Consider the following 18,572-nt stretch of genomic DNA (forward strand, 5'->3'; position numbering starts at 1 on the left):
AGTGCAATTGTGCCGTAGTTTGAACATTTTATGGCATTGCCTTTCTTGGGGATTGGAATGAAAACTGACCTTGTCCAGTTCTGTGGCCACTGCTGAGTTTTCCAAATTTGCTGGCATTTTGAGTGCAGCACTTTCACAGCATCATCTTTTAGGATTTGAAATAGCTCAACTGGAATTCCATCACCTCCACTAGCTTCATTCGTAGTGATAAGGCTCACTTGACTTCACATTCCAGGATGTCTGGCCCTATCTGAGTGATCATACCATCATGATTATCTGGGCCATGAAGATCTTTTTTGTATAGTTCTGTGTATTCTTGCCAGCTTTTCTTAATATCTTCTGTTTCTGTTAGGTCCATAATATTTCTGTCCTTTATTGAGCCTATCTTTGCATGAAATATTCCCTTGGTATCTCCAATTTTCTTGAAGAGATCTCAAGTCTTTACCATTCTATTGTTTTCCTCTATTTCTTTGCATTGATCACTGAGGAAGGCTTTCTTATCTCTCATTGCTATTCTTTGGAACTCTGCATTCAAATGGATATATCTTTCCTTTTCTCCTTTGCCTTTAGCTTCTCTTCTTTTCTCAGCTATTTGTAAGACCTCCTCAGACAACCATTTTGCCTTTTTGCATTTCTTTTTCTTGGGGATGGTCTTGATCCCTGCCTCCTGTACAATGGCAGGAACCTCCATCTATAGTCTTCAGGCACTCTGTCTATCAGATCTAATCCCTTGAATCTATTTCTCACTTCCACTGTATAATCATAAGGGATTTGATTCAGGTCATACTTGAATGGTGTGGTGGTTTACCCTACTTTCTTCAATTTAAGTCTGAATTTGGCAATAAAGAGTTCATGATCTGAGCCAATCTGAGCCATAGTCAGCAACCAGTCTTGTTTATGCTGACTGTATAAAACTTCTCTTATCTTTGACTGCAAAGAATATAATCAATTTGATTTTGGTGTTGACCATCTGGTGATTTCCATGTGTAGAGTGTTCTCTTGTGTTGCTGGAAGAGGGTGTTTGCTATGACCAGTGTGTTCTCTTGCCAAAACTCTGTTAGCCTCTGAACTGCTTCATTTTGTACTCCAAAGCAAAATTTGCCTGTTACTCCAAATAGCTCTTGACTTCCTACTTTTCCATTCCAGACCCCTATAATGAAAAGGACATCCTTTTTAGGTGTTAGTTCTAGAAGATCCTGTAGATCTTATCTTCATAGAACCCTTCAACTTCACCTTCTTCAGCATTACTGGTCAGGGCATAGACTTGGATTACTGTGATACCAAATAGTTTACCTTAGAAACAAGCAGAGGTCATTCTGTCGTTTTTGAGATTGCACCCAAGTAGAGCATTTTGGACTCCTTTGTTGACTATGATAGCTACTCCATTTCTTCTAGGGGATTCTTGACCATAGTAGTCGATAGAACGGTCATCTGAGTTAAATTCACCCATTCCAGTCCATTTTTGTTCACTGATTCCTAAAATGTCAGTGTTCACTCTTGCCATCTCCTGCTTGACCACTTCCAACTTACCATGATTCAGGGACCTTACATTCCAGGTCCTATGCAATATTATTCTGTACAGCAATATTAAGAGTGCTGGCTGATGTGCTCAGTTGCTGCTGACTGTTTGTGACCCCATGGACTGTAGCCCGCCAGTTTCCTCTGTCCATGGAATTTTCTAGGCAAGAATACTGTAATTATTAGTAATTGCAAGCTTCTTGTTACTATTAACATCAGTGTCACTACTTAGAAAATGAGTGTGGAAACATTTTGGATATTGAAACATTTTGGATAGCCATGAAAAACCTCTTTTCTGATATAGGAACTTTTTCAAAGTCATGAATTGATATATTGTATGCAGTAGCCATATACCAGTATAAGGTTCTACATAATGTATTCACTTGAAATTAAGACAAGTGCAACCAAGTACTTGGTGCAGATCAGGCTGGATTTTTACATCTCAAGACCAAGGAAGGTGTCTTGTCAAAACGTGTGAGAGCTGATATAATCACTATACCTGAGACCCTGTTAGAGACATTGCAGGAAACAAAGCTTAATGATGTTCAGTTTGGAAAGTGGGAGGACAACTCTGTAGCACGCAGACTTTTAGGTTCAACAGGGAGAGTTGATGTCAATTTTGGTGACATAAAGAGGTAACAAGAAAGCTGGACCTGCAGCTGCAGTTAGGAAGTCCCTTGGGTGGCCTCAGGAATGGTAGTTATCCCAGTTACAGAGCAAAGCAAGCAGTGGAACACAGTGAGGCAGGACAACTTAAGACCATGTGAGCTACCTAGAGACCCCTTGAACTGAAGAGAGGTATTTGATGATGATGTTCCTCAGATGCTTTCTCTTGCATCACCTAAAGAAATATGTATTCATATACACTTTTGAAATATATATCTAAAATAATTGAAAACATCTATCTCAATTAGTCAGTAAATATTGATGCTTACTATTTCCACTAATACCAATACCGTTCTGGTCTAAGCCACTATTACAGGCTGAATTGTGTCCCTCAGAAAAGATTTATTGAAGCTTTAACCTCTAGTACTTCAGAATGTGGCTTCATTTGGAAATAGTCTTTACAGAGGTAATCAAGTTAAAATGAAGTCTTTAGGATTAACCCTAAACCAATATGACTGGTTTTCTCATAAAAAGAGGAAACTCAGAGACAGACATACACAGTGGAAAGATCTGATGACACAGGAAGAAGACCACCACATGACTGAAGTGATATACCTACAAGCCAAGGAATGCCGAGGATTCAATAGAAGCTAACAAAGGCAAGCAAGGATTCTTCCCTAGAGGCATCGGACAGAGTATAGCTCTGCTGACACCTTGATTTCAGACTTGGGGACTCCAGAACTGTGAGACAATAAATTTTTGTTCTAAGCCGCCCAGATTTTGGTGCTTTATGAAGGCATCTTTAGCAAACTAATGCAGCCCCAACACTTGAGTAGGTGCAATAGCCTCCTCACTGGTCTCTCATTTTGCAGTTTTACATCTTCCTGCTTTTCCACCCCATAACATATTCTTAGTGTATAAGATGGAAGCAAGAGTGAATCTTTCAAGTATGTATGTCATCATGCCATACTAGCCTTCTACTCCAAATTCTCCCATGGTTTCCCATCTTATTCAGAGTAGAAATCAAAGCCCTTGTACTAGCTCCTAGACTCTGTACCTTTTGATCTTATCTCTTACTAGCCTCTCTTTTGCTTGTCACAGTCCAGCCTCATTGGCCTCCTTTCTGTCCCTCAGACATGCTAAAGAAACTCCTACTTCAGCCCTCTGCACTTGCTATTTCCTCTGCATAAAGCCCCTTGATATAAGACACTCTTCATCTTTTTTAGGCCTTGCCTCAAGAGTCACTTTTTCACAAGGTCTAATTATCTTATATACAGTTGCAACCCTCTGAAAATGTACCAGCCCCCTTCCTTGCTTCATTTTCCTCCACATTATTTATTGCTATCTAATATGTTATATATTTCCTTTATTGAATGTGTTGTTTTTCCAGCCTGAATTTAATCTTAAAAATGACTTGGTATTTGTTTTTTTGTTCACTGATGTACACTAAGCACTTAGAACATACAGCACCTGACACAATGTATAAGGTGTACCTGTTGAGTGAATAAATAGATTTCGAATTTCTTAGAGGTAGCATAAAGTAAGAATGATACTGATTGCCACAGGAGTTAGAATTCCTGGGTTCTATACCCCATGGTATACCCCATTGCTTACTGAGGGTAAGTGGACTGGTGTGGGTCATCTCTGACTGTTTGTTCATCTGTGAGAATGAGAATAAAATCTACTCTATCTATTCCACAGTGTTGTTTTGAGGATCAATGTGGATGCTACATATAAAAGTCCATATGTAATTTATACCATGCTATGTAAATATGAGCTATTAATAAAATAAATCTATTCAGAGTTTTATAAAGTGAAAGTGATTCTCTGTATTAAGAGGTAAGAAATAAAAAATGATATTCCTAATTGTGGAGAAGTCAGACTTCCTGAAAATAAGTTCTAAAAAAGAAAAAATAAAATAAATCCCTGCCAAGCATGACTTAAAGATTTTTTAAAGTGGGAGCTGAGAAATGCAATATTCATTATTAACAACTACTACTTACTAAGAGTTATTGAATAGAAGAACCCAGGAAATTTACACTTTCTTGAAACATGAAGAATTCATTGTGAGTGAATGAGATTCAGCACTATTGCCTGAAAGCGTATCACTCCATAAAAAAGGGAAGAGAAAACACCTTAAAATATCATACTGTGTTTTCTTTAATTTACCTTGCCCACTATGATTTACATATGCTAATATATTCCTGCCAAGTAAGTATTCTATAGATAATGTATAGTGCTCATCTTCCTATCAAATCCTAAAATAGCATTTAGGATATCTGGTATAAACTTAACATTCACTTCGCAGTTAAACAGAAATCACTTCTTAAGTATCTACTGAGGGTCAGGCAGTGACTGATGGAGGGAGCAATGATGAATAAAACATAGTCTCACTCTTATGGCAGTTTGCAATCTACTTAGGAATATACAGCCATCTAAACCTCAATACAAATCAAACTCTAAAAGGCCTTTAATAGAAGGAACTCTCTCATACACACATACAAAGCACATTATGAAAGATGGAAAGTGACTGAAGGGTTCTAAAAGAGATTTTAGAGATGGTACTATTTTAGCTGGGTCTTAAAGGACTTAACAGAAAGAGAAGTAGAGAGGATGTAGGGCATGCCAGGCAGTGGGAGTAGCCTGATCAGGAGAAGTACCAACTTCAGGAAGAATTTAGACAGACTTGTGGTAACTTCGTCTGTAAGTAGATTTTAATGGTAATGTGGATATTTAGAGGTCATCCTTGATCTGTGGAAATTAATAATGGCAGCAGTAAACTTTCTGTCCAGTACAAATTATAGTATGCTTCCAGAGTCAAAGGCAGTGGTATTATAGCATGTCTTATTAACTAAACTGAAAGAAGTGTTCAATCTCTTGTGAGGTCATGTGCTTCTTTGTGAATCTAATAAGGCTTATAAAATATCCCTCAAGAATATATATTGCCCAAGACATGAAGCATTTTAAATTTTATTTTAAAAATTTAATAGATTTCTTTGAAGCTTGATTTGAACAAAGGTTTAGAACCTTAAGTCCAAATGGCATGGCTCTTTGAGGAATTTTTGTTTCCTTTTTTATGTCAGTGTAAATTTAAGAGTTTTTAGAGGGGGAGTTCTGAGGCAGTGCTAAGGTAACACATCATTTGAAAAACAAAAGCTTATGCATCAACGTGCTGAAGGACATCTAAGATATTGTTAGCGTGCTAAGTCACTCCAGTCATGTCAGACTCTTTGAGATCCCATGTACTGTAGCGTGCCAGGCTCCTCTGTTCATGAGGATTCTCCAGGCAAGAATACTGGTATGGGTTGTCATATTCTTCTCCAGGGGCTCTTCCAGACCCGGGATCAAACCCAAGTCTCCTGCATTGGCAGGGGTGTTCTTTACTGCTAGCACCACCTGGAAAGCCCAAGATATTGTTTACTAAATATCAATATTTACCATCTTAACAGAGAAAACTGTTAAGGAGAATAGGGAGTTCTGTGACCCATTGAAACTATAAATCCCAAGGGCCACCAACTTCAATCATGGTACCATTGTGCAGATTGAAATACTATGAGAAAGTTCTGCATGAACATTTTAAGTGGATGAAGATTTATGTTCCTATAGACTCAGGGCATGGGATTTGAGTGTTACTGTTTGTTATATAAACCTGCAAGAAGTTTGAAGAATTGAAAGGAAAGTTTGCTGCATAGCTCAAGGATTGCCAATAGCACATTATCTTTGATTTACAATAGCATTTAATGGTGTTTTATAGATAGGCCATAAACATAAAATATAATCAAATGGGAACCTTTTAGCAAAGTAAGATGGTGTTTTTGGTGGTGTGGGATGGGAATGTTTTAAAATCTGAATCAGCACTGCTAAAAATCCTTTCTCTGACAAACAGACCATATAAATAGCTAAGCTGCTTTCCATTTCTAAAATCACACATTTAAATAAGGCTGGTTAACAAACAGAAGAAAGAAAATCAGGTAGGAGTCAGTTTGTAATAGAATCATTACATGGACTAAGACATCAATGCATGTCTTTAAAACCAAAATGTGGCCACAGTATACAGCAGGTATGTATACGGGCATTTGTGAGGATATATTTGACTACAGAAAGATACATTTCTTGCCATTCCTCACATTTTTCTGTTGTTCAACCTTTCTGTGTGTATATGTGTGTGTTTTTGTCTTATCTGATCTTATAAATGCAATTATAATAATGATCATCATATCTCTTGCCTAGGTGCTCAGACAGAGGTAGCCTCATTCCATCTACTTTTTCATCTATTGCTCTCCTCTTGTTCATCAGTTCCCTATCCTATGTTGCTCTCCTGCTGATTTTTCCAACATTACACCCAAAATTTCTCCTTGCTTTCATCCCTTTCAGAAAAGTCTTATTATTCTGTGAAGCTAGTTCAAAGAATGTGACTTTTAAGAGATATAATCCCAAAAAGAAAACATTCCTATGCTCTAACCTCATTCCGGTTTTCTTCTTCTGTTTATTTTAGTAAGCTCATCTTGCTGTTTTGACAAGCTATACATAAATGATATTTAATAGTGTGGTAGAAATGAAGTTTAGTCAACTCTATATTCACAGCTGATTGTTTAGTGTCAAGAAATCATTTTTGGATAATTCTTAGTACGAATGAAATTAATATCCACCAACATATAAAGCCTTCTCCCTGTCTCTTTAGAGCAATACTGACTGATGAGCTCTATGCAGCAATTTAAAACAAAGAACTCACGGGAAACCTTTAATAGTCTTATTTCTGGCTTCCATTACTTACTTAACTAGACTTAATCTTCTAGTTTCTAGACATCTTATTTTTAAGTAGAAGTCACTTAAACATATGCCTTGATTTCACTGTGTGTGGGAAAAAAAGGAAAATGCTTATAAATATAAAAGACATCCTTCCCACATTTTAAGGGCAAGCATTATAATCTTAAATTCTGTAGCTCACTATGTGAAGAAGACATAATGGAATGATCCCAGCAAAACAAGTATACTTTCAGATGAAGTGGCTTGGACCTCTTCTTCAGAACTTTTCTAAGGTACTTAAATGCTTCAGATGTAGGGGAAAAAAGACTGTATTATATTTTCAGATGAGAGGATGATTGACAATACAAGGACCTGTTCTGTCAATAGATTAAGATGGGAGAAAAGCATTAAGGATAGCTCATGATACTGCAGATAGAATGATCTTCTAACTCTGTACCACAGATTGCCTGTAGATAGTGAACTACTAGCATAGTAGCATACTATAGCTCATTCTTTTAACGAACTGAACATGCCAAACCAACTTTCAGTTAAAATTGATTGAGTTATCCAGATTTTAGATTGTAAAAACTCTGTCATCTTTTCCAATATCTTGTAGAATCTGAGTCCCCTCCCCCTCCACCCAATAATAATACAAGGCTTGGAGAGAAAAATTCATCCACATAAGTGATATTTGCAACTTACTTAGAATGACTTTTTAAAATGTATTACCAGAGAGAGAGAAATGGAATATGATAAAGAAACTTTTGGCTAATAGAAGTTAGTATTATTTTCTAAAAATTCTATTATCTATCTAATCTCCTTCCCTGGCAATACACAGCAATAAAGTTTCATTCTCTGCTTTTATTTTAAAAACAATCTCTACATTTATGTTCCAGCAAAAAAAGAATAGAATTAGTGTTTTAAATGAGAAGTATTGCAGACTGTTAATTCTACAAAAATTATCTGTGATTTATTTTTAGCTATAAGAAAAGACCACCAGACTCAAAGTGAGACCCTGGCGCTTAATTCCATCTCTGCCGCTTATCAGGGTTACACTCTTTGGTCTTAACTTCTGTGGATTTTAGTTTTCTGGATTATACAATGGAACCAAAATATCTTCCTCAAAGGCCTGGCAGGATTAAATATAATCACATCTGTAAATGAGTGGCATGAAAAGCATACAAAATATTTAGAAACTTTAGCTTAGCTAATATCACAAAAAGAGAGCATGAGGTACCCTATAATATGTGATTCAACTTACTTTTTTACAGCAAAGTTATTTTATTTTATTATTTTATTTTTTAATTTTTCTTGCCACACAGTGTAACTAAGTGGTTATCTTAGTTTCCCAATCAGGAATGGAACCTGTACCAGCTGCAGTAGATATGCAGAGTCTTAACCACTAGACCGCCAGGGAAGTCCCTCAACTTATTTTAGATTTCTGAAAGATCTTTAATTTTTTGTAGGTTTTATTATCAGACTTTTAAATAAGCTAACACAATTATATTTTAATATGTAAAAATACTAAATAAAGTGAATGTGTGTGTCTATGTGTGTGTGTGTGTATGTGTATGCTCAGTTGCTCAGTCATGTCTGGCTCTTTGTGGTCCCACAGTTTATAGCCTAACAGGCTCCTCTGTCCATGGAATTTTCTCAGCAAGAATACTGGAGTGTGTTGCCATTTCCTACTCCAGAGGATCTTCCTGACCCAGGGATCAAACTTGCTTCTCCTGTTTCTCCTGCATTGGCAGATGGATTCTTAACCTCTGGTTCCACCTGGGAAGCCCAAATAAAGTGAATAAAATAATTTAATTGCATTGTAATAATAATCCAAAACAGAAAATCTTAAAAGATTTTATGGACTGAGTCTAAGTCCAAAAGGGGAGATACTCTTGCACAACAAACACCTAATTTTATAGATGAGTGGGAAGGGCCAAAAATTCTTTAAAAATTAAGGAAGAAATAACTATACTCTTCTCCTTTAGCTATGAGAAAGTTGATTTTTTTTTGGATACTCATTTTAGTGAATTAAAAGATTTAGTCTGGTTTCCACAAAACAACCAACAAGATTGCAAACACTTGAAGCTCAAAAGTGGTATTTCTCAAAGTGTTTTCTAAGAAGCATCCAATTTATAGTCATTTAGGGTAGATTCCTGGGTCCTACTTCAGATGACCTAAATCAAAATCTTTTAGGACAGGCCTCAAGGAATCTGAATTTTAGCCAATATCCCCCAAGTGATTCTTATGCACGGTTTTAAAATCACTGACCTAAAACATGGTTTTCAACTCTGGCTTCACATTATAATCACTTAGGGAACATAAAAAATAAAATTAAAAGAAAAAGATATCTACGCATTGTTCCAAACCAATTTAAATTGGAATCTCTAGGGGTGAGTCCCAGCATCACACTTTTATTCAGAGCTCCCAGAATGATGGTGATTCTGAGTGCAGCCTGAGTGGAACTCCACTGCATTAAAGCACTCCAAGATCCCAGCTTCCTCTGTCAAGGCAAGAGTCTGAAATCTGCAGCAAAAGACAAACTTGCCTTTACACACAAACCTCCAAGTTGGCCTCGCTGCTAAGGCCCTTTACCACCCAAATGTATCTTGCCTACATTTATTTCAGAGGAGTAAATATTTGGATTTTTTCCACTGGAATCCATCTCCAACTTGGTTAATTAAATTAAATTAACCAAGTCAGTTTCCAGAATAAAACTTATGCTCAAAAGAGGTTTTTTTTACCTCATTATTATTTTTTATTCCCTTCAACTTTTTGTCACACAGTAGTCATTCATCATATATTTATTGATCCACATATTTGTGGATGTCTGTCTTCATCTGTTTGGGCTGTTGTAACAAAAATAACATAAACCAAATGGCTTATATAGTTCTCACAGTTCTGGGGGCTTGAGGGGTGCAATGTGGAGATGCTAGCAGCTTCTGTGTCTAGTAAGGACCTCTTCTCTGTTTCATAGTCTCTTCTCTCTATGCCTTCACATGGTGGAATGGGGTGAGGGATTCTTGTGTCTCTTATTGTTTTTTATTCTTTATTTTACATTTTATTTTTTATTGTTTTTTTTTATTTTTGTAACTAATTGAACATTTATTATTTGCAACACTATTTTGCCTTACCACGTTTGTGTTTGTTTTACTTTTTTTAATTTTTTAATTTTTTTAATTGGAGTATAATTGTTTCACACCACTGTGCTAGTTTCTGCTGTACAATGATGTGAATGAACTCTATGTTCACATCCATCCCCCACTTCTGAGCCTCCTGGCATCCCCCCATCCCACCCCTCCAGATCTTCACAGGACACTGAGTTGAGCTTCCTGTGCTATCCAGCAACTACCCACTAACTGTCTGTTATACATATGGTAGTGTACATATGTCAGCGTTACTCTCTAAGGCCCCTTTATGAGGGAACTAATCCCATTCACATGGAACGCAGCCTTGTCTAACTCAGTGAAACCATGAACCATGCCGTGTAGGGCCACCCAAGATGGATGGGTCATGGTGGAGAGTTCTGACAAAAACGTGGTCTACTGGAGAAGGGAATGGCAAACCACTTCAGCATTCTTGCCTTGAGAAACACACAAACAGTATGAAGAGGCAAAAAAATAGGATACTGAAAGATGAACTCCCCAGGTCGACGGATGCCCAATATGCTATAGGAGAGGAGATGAGAAATAGCTCCAGAAGGAATGAAGAGGCTGAGTCAAGCAGAAACAACACCCAGTTGTAGATGTGTCTGGTGGTGAAAGTAAAGTCTGATGCTATAAAGAACAATGTTGCATAGGAACTGGAATGTTAGGTCCATGAATCAAGGTAAATTGGAAGTGGTCAAACAGGAGATGGCAAGAGTCAACACTGATATTTTACGAATCAGTGAACTAAAATGGATTGGAACAGGTGAATTTAATTCAGATGACAGTTATATCTACTACTATGGGAAAGAATCCCTTAGAAGAAATGGAGTAGCCCTCATAGTCAACAAGAGTCTGTAAATGCAATACTTGGGTACAGTCTCAAAAGTGACAGAATGATCTCTGTTAGTTTCCAAGGCAAACCATTCAATATCACAGTAATCTAAGTCTATGCCCCACTAATGCCAAAGAAGCTGAAGTTGGCTGGTTCCATGAAGACCTACAATACTTTCTAGAACTAACACCCAAAAAAGATGTCCTTTTCATCATAGGGGACTGGAATGCAAAAGTAGGAAGTCAAGAGATATTTGGAGTAACAGGTAAATTTGGCCTTGGAGTACAAAATGAAGCAGGGCAAAGGTCAGCAGCGTTTTCTCAAGAGAATGCACTGGTCATAGCAAACACCCTCTTCCAACAACACAAGAGAAGACTCTACACATGGACATCACCAGATGGTCAACACCAAAATCAGATTGATTATATTCTTTACAACCAGAAATGGAGAAGCTCTACAGTCAGCATAGGGAACCTACTATATAGCATAGGGAACTCTTCTCAATACTCTGTAAAGGCCTACATCAGAAAAGAGTCTAGAAAACAGTGGATACACACACACACACACACACACACACACACACAAATAACTGATTCACTTTTCTGTACAACAGAAACTAACATAATATTTTAAATCAACTACAATGATACAAGTTCTTTGTAAGAAACAAATTCTTTAAAAATAATCAAGTCCAAAGGCTAAAAATCAAGTTTAAAAACTGCTATCCCACTACAAAGCTACAGTCAGCAAGACAGTATGGTACTGACACAAAGACAGAAGTATAGATCAGTGGGACAAAATAAAAAGCCCAGAGATAAATCCATGCACCTGTGGACACCTTATCTTTGACAAAGGTGGCAAAAATATACAATAGAGAAAAGACAATCTCTTTAACAAGTGGTGCTGGGAAAACTGGTCAACCACCTGTAAATGAAACTAGAACACTTTATAACACCATAAACAAAAATAAAAACAAAAAAAAAACAAAAACAAAAACAAAAATAAACTCAAAACAGATTAAAGATCTAAATGTAAGATCAGAAACTATAAAACTCTTAGAGTAAAACATAGGCAAAACACTCTCTGACATAAATCACAGCAGTATCCTCTATAACCCACCTCCCAGAGTAATGGAAATAAAAATAAACAAGTGGGACCTAATTAAACTTAAAAGAATTTTCACAACAAAGGAAACTAAAAGCAAGGTAAAAATTCAGTCTTCAGAAAATAATAGTAAACGAAGCAACTGACAAAGAATTAATCTCTAAAATATACAAGAAGCTCATGCAGCTCAATATCAGAAAAATAAATGTCCCAAATGAAAAAATGAGCCAAAGAACTGAACAGGCATTTCTCCAAAGAAGATACACAGGTGGCTAACAAACATATGAAAGATGCTCAACATCACTCATTATCAGAGAAATGCAAATCAAAGCCACATATATCATCTTACTCCAGATAGAATACTACCATCAAAAAGCCTACAAACAATAAATGTTGGAGAGAGTATGGAGAAAAGGGAACCCTCTTACACTGTTGGTGGGAATGCAAATTGGTACAATCACTATGGAGAACGGTGTGAAAATTCCTTAAAAAACTGGAAATAGAACTGCCATAAGACTCAGCAATCCCACTGCTGGGCATACACATGGAGGAAACCAGAATTGAAACAGAAATGTGTATCCCAATGTTCTTTGCAGCACTGTTTACAATATCTAGAACATGGAAGCAATCTAGATGTCCACCAGCAGATGAATGGATAAGGAAGTTGTGGTACATATTCACAATGGAATATTACTGAGCTATAAAAAGGAACACATTTGAGTCAATTTTAATGAGGTGAATGAAAAACTGGAGCCTATTATATAGAGTGAAGTAAGTCAGAAAGAGAAACACCAATACAGTATATTAACACATATATATGGAATTTAGAAAGATGGTAATAATGACCCTATATGCAAGACAGCAAAAGAGACAGAGATGTAAAGAACAGACTTCTGAACTATTTAGGAGAAGACAAGGATGGGACAATATGAGAGAATAGCATTGAAACATGTATATTATCATATGTAAAATAGATGACCAGTGCAGGTTCAATGCACGAAGCAGGGCACTAAAGCTGGTGTTCTGGGACAACCCAGAAGGATGGAGTGGGGAGGGAGATGGGAGGGGGTTTCATGATGGTGAGACACATGTACACCCATGGCTGATTCATGTCGACATGAGGCAAAAACTACCACAATATTGTAAAGTAATTAACCTCCAGTTAAAATAAAAAAATAAATTTTAAAAACCTGCTATCCAAATGTTTACCTCCATATTAACTTTATTTCATGTGAGCTTTGAATTCTTCTAATCTCAAGGAACTAAAGAGAAAAGTAAGAATCTTAAGGGTTTCATTAGTAAAAAAAAAACAATCTTGCTTTATTAAATATTAATTTACCCTTGTATAGCTATTGATTTTTTAAAATCCTTTTTGCTCTACCTCACTTAACTTCTCCTAATAATTCCCTGGGTTCTTTAGAACATATTCATATAAGGGAAAAATTAGTAGACTCTCTGAAGACGGGTTTTGATTCCAGAACTGTTATTTCACCATTTAATATTGAGAGGTCTTAGTAAGTCATGTTGCTTTTATTTTTTCTTTTTAAGTTTTCTCTTTTATTAAATGGAGATATGATCCCTAAAGGATACATAAAATATTGCATTTTAAATAGATTCCTAAACTTCAAGAGCTACAAATGTGTCAGATATTATAACTATTTCAATTTTAAACATGACCAGATTGAGGCACAACATGTCAAGGGGCCACTCAACATAAAAAGTAAATAAGAAATGTTACCTTGGCTTAAATATAGATTCTCTCATTCTTAGTCAATATTTTTTTTTTCATATTACCACAAATACTCTCAGAACACGGCCAAATGTACTTTTTGACATCAAACCAAGTAAAAAAATAAATCTATGTCTATTTATATCTATCTATATCTACATATAGACATAAAGAAAGATAATCAGAATTTTGGGGGGGAAAAAAACTAGTAAAATATCACAGCTTTAAGAATGCCTAATTTAAAATCTAATTTTGAATCTAAAAGACTCTTAGATGCAATGAACAGAGAAGGAAGGAAACTGAGATAAGTAACCAGGAAGAATGTAAAGGGCATGTCCTTCCAAGGACATATTAATATCAACAGACTTACACAATTTAGTCTTCTCCTCTACGTTTTGTTTTGACCTGGAGTTTAGCAGAGAGTTCTTTACCACTTGCTTTCCTATAAGACACTTATATTACAGAAATTGACAGCAAGAGTTAAAGTCAAATCATCAGACTTTTAATGTACAAAGTGATCTTGCATGGCAAACCAATTCAGTAGCTGGTTACTCAGTTGGTCTGTGTAGGTCACAGCTCATGATGTAGAAAGTCTTAAAGAATCACTCACCCCCCACCTTAAGGCCTGTGTTCTTTGAGACGGAGCAGCAGTCATGTTACTTGTCAAGAATAACAAGCTGTCCTCACGCTATGACTGGTTGTCATTCTAGACAAGGTAACTTTAACCTAAAATCAGTATTGAGTCTGACTTTCCAACAAAAGCAGTATTTCCTCAGAATATCTAACATCATAGGGAATGTTCTAAAGCACCAAGTTGATCAACTCTCTAAACAAATCTATATGATATATAGTTTAAAATGGGCTTCCCAGGTGGCACTAGGGGTAAAGAATCTGCCTGCCAATGGAGGAGATACAAGAGATGTGGATTCAGTCCCTAGGTTGGAGTAGATCCCCTGGTTGAAGATTCCCTGGAGTATGAAGTGGGAACCCACTCCAGTATTCTTGCCTGGGAAATTCCATGACAGAGGCGCCTGACAGGCTATAGTCCATAGGGCCACAAAGAGTTGGACACAACTGAGTGACAGAGCACACAGCACATAGAGCTTAAAAGTTTCGGAGAACCAATCACATGTATTTTATCCATTTTTATTTAAGCAATCATTGGAAGAGGGTCTTTGGTTAGAGCCAGTGGCCAGAGTGATATTTATTGAGGATTGGCCAGGGGGCAGGCATTAATCACAGAAGCCCAAAACAAGACAGACAGACTGGATACTAGCCACTGCCCTGCTCCTCACGTGGACCACATGTCCTAGCGTAGACATAAAGTGCCCGAAATCTCTGGGGAGGAAATACTGCACACTTGAACCATCCACAATTCCCTTACAAACCAGCCATTTTCCTGGTTACCCTTAGTGTCAGAAGAGTATTCACTCAGAATCTAAAGACTTCATCTTCTCCCTCTCTTTTCAATAGGGAACAAGGGATCACAAATGCTGGTCACAACCCTGGGTAGGCAGTTGCCACTTTAGCAATGACTTTCCAACCATGCTGGGCATGTGAATCACTTGGAGTGAATTTTCCTGATTCAGGACTAATGTACTAGAAAGTCCACTTGCTGCTGCTGCTGCTGCTAAGTCACTTCAGTTGTGTCCGACTCTGTGCGACCTCACAGACAGCAGTCCACCAGGCTCCCCCGTCCCTGGGATTCTCCAGGCAAGAACACTGGAGTGGGTTGCCATTTCCTTCTCCAATGCATGAAAGTGAAAAGTGAAAGTGAAGACGTTCAGTCGTGTCCGACTCTTAGCGACCTCATGGACTGCAGCCTACCAGGCTCCTCTGTCCAAGGGATTTTCCAGGCAAGAGAGCTGGAGTGGAGTGCCATTGCCTTCTCCAAGAAAGTCCACTTGATAAAGCTCTAAAGCCAAAACCTCCAATCTGCTTCATCAGTAATAATAGTCATATTTTAATCTCTCGACTGGTTGCAAATATGAATTAGACAAAGGTCTTTATATCTTAGATCCTTCTTAGATCTACAACACTCCAAAAGATGCTATGGTCAAAAGAAAAGTGGGTGTTTCTAAGCTCCAAAAAGCTACATGGAGAGTAAGGGTAGAGACAAAACTAGAAGTTTTAGAAGGTGGTAGGGAGATAAGAATGCATTAAAGGGAAAAATTATAATTTTTTTTACAACTTGTCTCTACTGTAGGTTTTTATGACATAAGCTCCTCTTCAAACAATTCTTAAAAAAAATCTAACCTCTTTAAACTTTTCTTAGAGATATTATTATGTTAGGGGAATGTAAATCCATGTACATAATAATTATGTTCAATCCTCTTGCAAATAGGATGCACTCCAAATATTGATTCACTCATTTGTCAAACATTATTTGAACAACACAGCATAAAATGCTAGTAGATGCTATGGCTACACTATTCACAACCTTTGACCTCAAGTAGTTTACAATTCTGTGAGAACAATGGACTAAATGTAAGAAGCATAATAAGTGTACTAAGTACTAAGCTCAAGAAGTTACTTCTTTAGGTTACCATAGCTTTGATGCAAAAGCATCTCATGCCCAGATGACACAGATACCATCCAGGGTATAGATGAAGTTCACTTCAGTGGCCCGGTCTGCCACCGATCCTTGAGAGAGAACTTCCCTGAGCTGTACTTTTTTTTTTTTTTTTTTTTTAGTTTTTTATTTATTTATTTTTTTAATATTATTTTATTAGTTGGAGGCCAATCACTTCACAACATTTCAGTGGGTTTTGCCATACATTGACATGAATCAACCATAGAGTTACACGTATTCCCCATCCCGATCCCCCCTCCCACCTCCCTCTCCACCCGACTCCTCAGGGTCCTCCCAGTGCACCAGGAGCTGTACTTTTGACTGGGGACTTTCTCTAATTCATGAGTTGCTCTTTTTAAATGACAGTTCTCTCATCCTGCATTTCTTTTAATTAATAACCCTGTGGGATGTTTTTCATTAAAAATGAATTTTACCTTTACTATGAAATGTCAAACATGAATAAAATGAGCAACTTTTTCTTGCAGAGAATATTAAAAAAAAGAAAGATATTAATTCACCTTTACTTTGACAAATTTGACTGGTGGAATGAGCTTGTTAAAGCAATATATCTCATTCTTCCCATACCAGAGGTCTCTCTATTATGTTTTTCACAAGCAGATTAATGGATGCAAATAATTTTTTTTTAATTAAGTCCTTCAAAGATGCCAGAATGTTAAGGGCAGGTGAAGCTAAAATTCTTATGAAGCAAAATGAAGTTGCCTCTTACTTCTGAAAGTGCAATTCAAATTTAGCTCGAGGTTTTAAATAAGAGTAGACTTAGCTCTTGATTTATAAAACTACGAGGTTAATACTAAGCACAGATTAGAAAAGTTCTTTTCTATTTTTCCCAGTGCTTCCCGAGTGTTTCCCATTAAGTGAAACACATTTATGTAATAACTATTTCTATATCCACAGGGTCATAGTTAATAGGACAGTATTTCAATAGATTGCAGAGTGCTCGGACAATCAAATTTTACAGATAAAATTCAGCATGAGTTTAGAACCGTTAGCTAAAGTACACATTTTAGATCAAGTTAAATTGGTAATATTAATCTTCACACACATAGCAAAACAGAGCGTGGAAGTGTGTTCATTAACCTACATTGGAGAAATGCAGTCCATGGGCTAAAAGTGCCAGGAACTATGCTTTGCATCACAACCCCTGCCTGTTTTCTTAACGTGTATCATTAGCAAAATCATTTCCTCAAATGTGAGGGACCACAGCTGAAATTTTAACCCTAACAGAGGTTATGCATGCTAAATATGTGAAGTTGAGAAAAGGCAGAGCTACATATTGTATAGTGCTAACAGAAGAAAGTAGGTATTTCTTTTGGAAAAAGTCAACATTATTCTGGGCAAGCATGAAAGTGCTTATTTCCACAATTCTCGGCTTATTCCATTGCTGCATATGAAATTCGTCACCAGTACATATTATATTTGGCTTTAAGAGGGGGATTCTACTTTCTACAGAGATCAGATCTGGGTGTCTTTCTAACATTGCTCTTACTTTCATATCACCAGTAACTTACAGATTCCAGTAATACTGAGACTAAACATTGACCTTTTCTTTCCATTAGAATTTTGAGAGGGTCTTGCATACCAGTCTGGAACAGACACATGAAATGCATCCTTATCAACATCTTCATCACCATCATCATCCCCATCAATACCACCAATCTCCACTAAGACTCCCATGGGATAGTCTCTATGCATTTAATACTCTACAGAAACCCTACGAGGAGGGTACAAGATCCTAAGACTCATGAGGACAGGAAACTATTTGTTTTATTCACTCCTAATATTCTTGATTTACAAAAGTATCTGGCACTTAAGAGGCACCTCTTGCATATTTATTTACTATTATCTCATTTTGTAGATGTACAAACTGAGATATACTAAGTAGATTCATGTGCCCAAGATCACACTTTTGAACCCAAAGCTGTCTCTCAAGTTCTCACAAAGACAGATCCTGGAACATTCTCTATGAAAGAGCATAGATGTCCCTTGACTATGGGTGTAAACAAAACTGTTTTAAGTTCTGAATCAGGTGGAACTGTGGTCCACTTTTCCCACCTGAGTTCTTTAGGAAAGAAGGAACCACATGTTTGGGACATATTTTTCCTTTTTCTCCTTTCACCAAAACAACAATTAAAGATTCATCTTAAATTCAGCACCTACTACTGGCAAAGAAAGAATTCAGGTACCTCTTGGAGAGTCCCCAATATTACCATTTTCCCTTAATATTTTTGTACAGATATTAACCAGTTAAGATATATCTGCTCAGAGTTACCCAATGGCAAGTCTACATTTTTTATCTTT

General features: G+C 36.9%; 1 protein-coding gene across 1 annotated transcript in view; it reads right to left on the reverse strand.

Annotated features, from left to right (window-relative positions):
- KCNH5 (potassium voltage-gated channel subfamily H member 5) overlaps positions 1–18,572 on the reverse strand; it is a 361,713-nt gene that overhangs the window by 43,130 nt on the left and 300,011 nt on the right. The gene's annotated exons all lie outside the window — the stretch shown is intronic.

This window comes from Muntiacus reevesi, chromosome 7 (genome assembly GCF_963930625.1).
Source record: "Muntiacus reevesi chromosome 7, mMunRee1.1, whole genome shotgun sequence".
Classification (NCBI taxonomy): domain Eukaryota; kingdom Metazoa; phylum Chordata; class Mammalia; order Artiodactyla; family Cervidae; genus Muntiacus; species Muntiacus reevesi.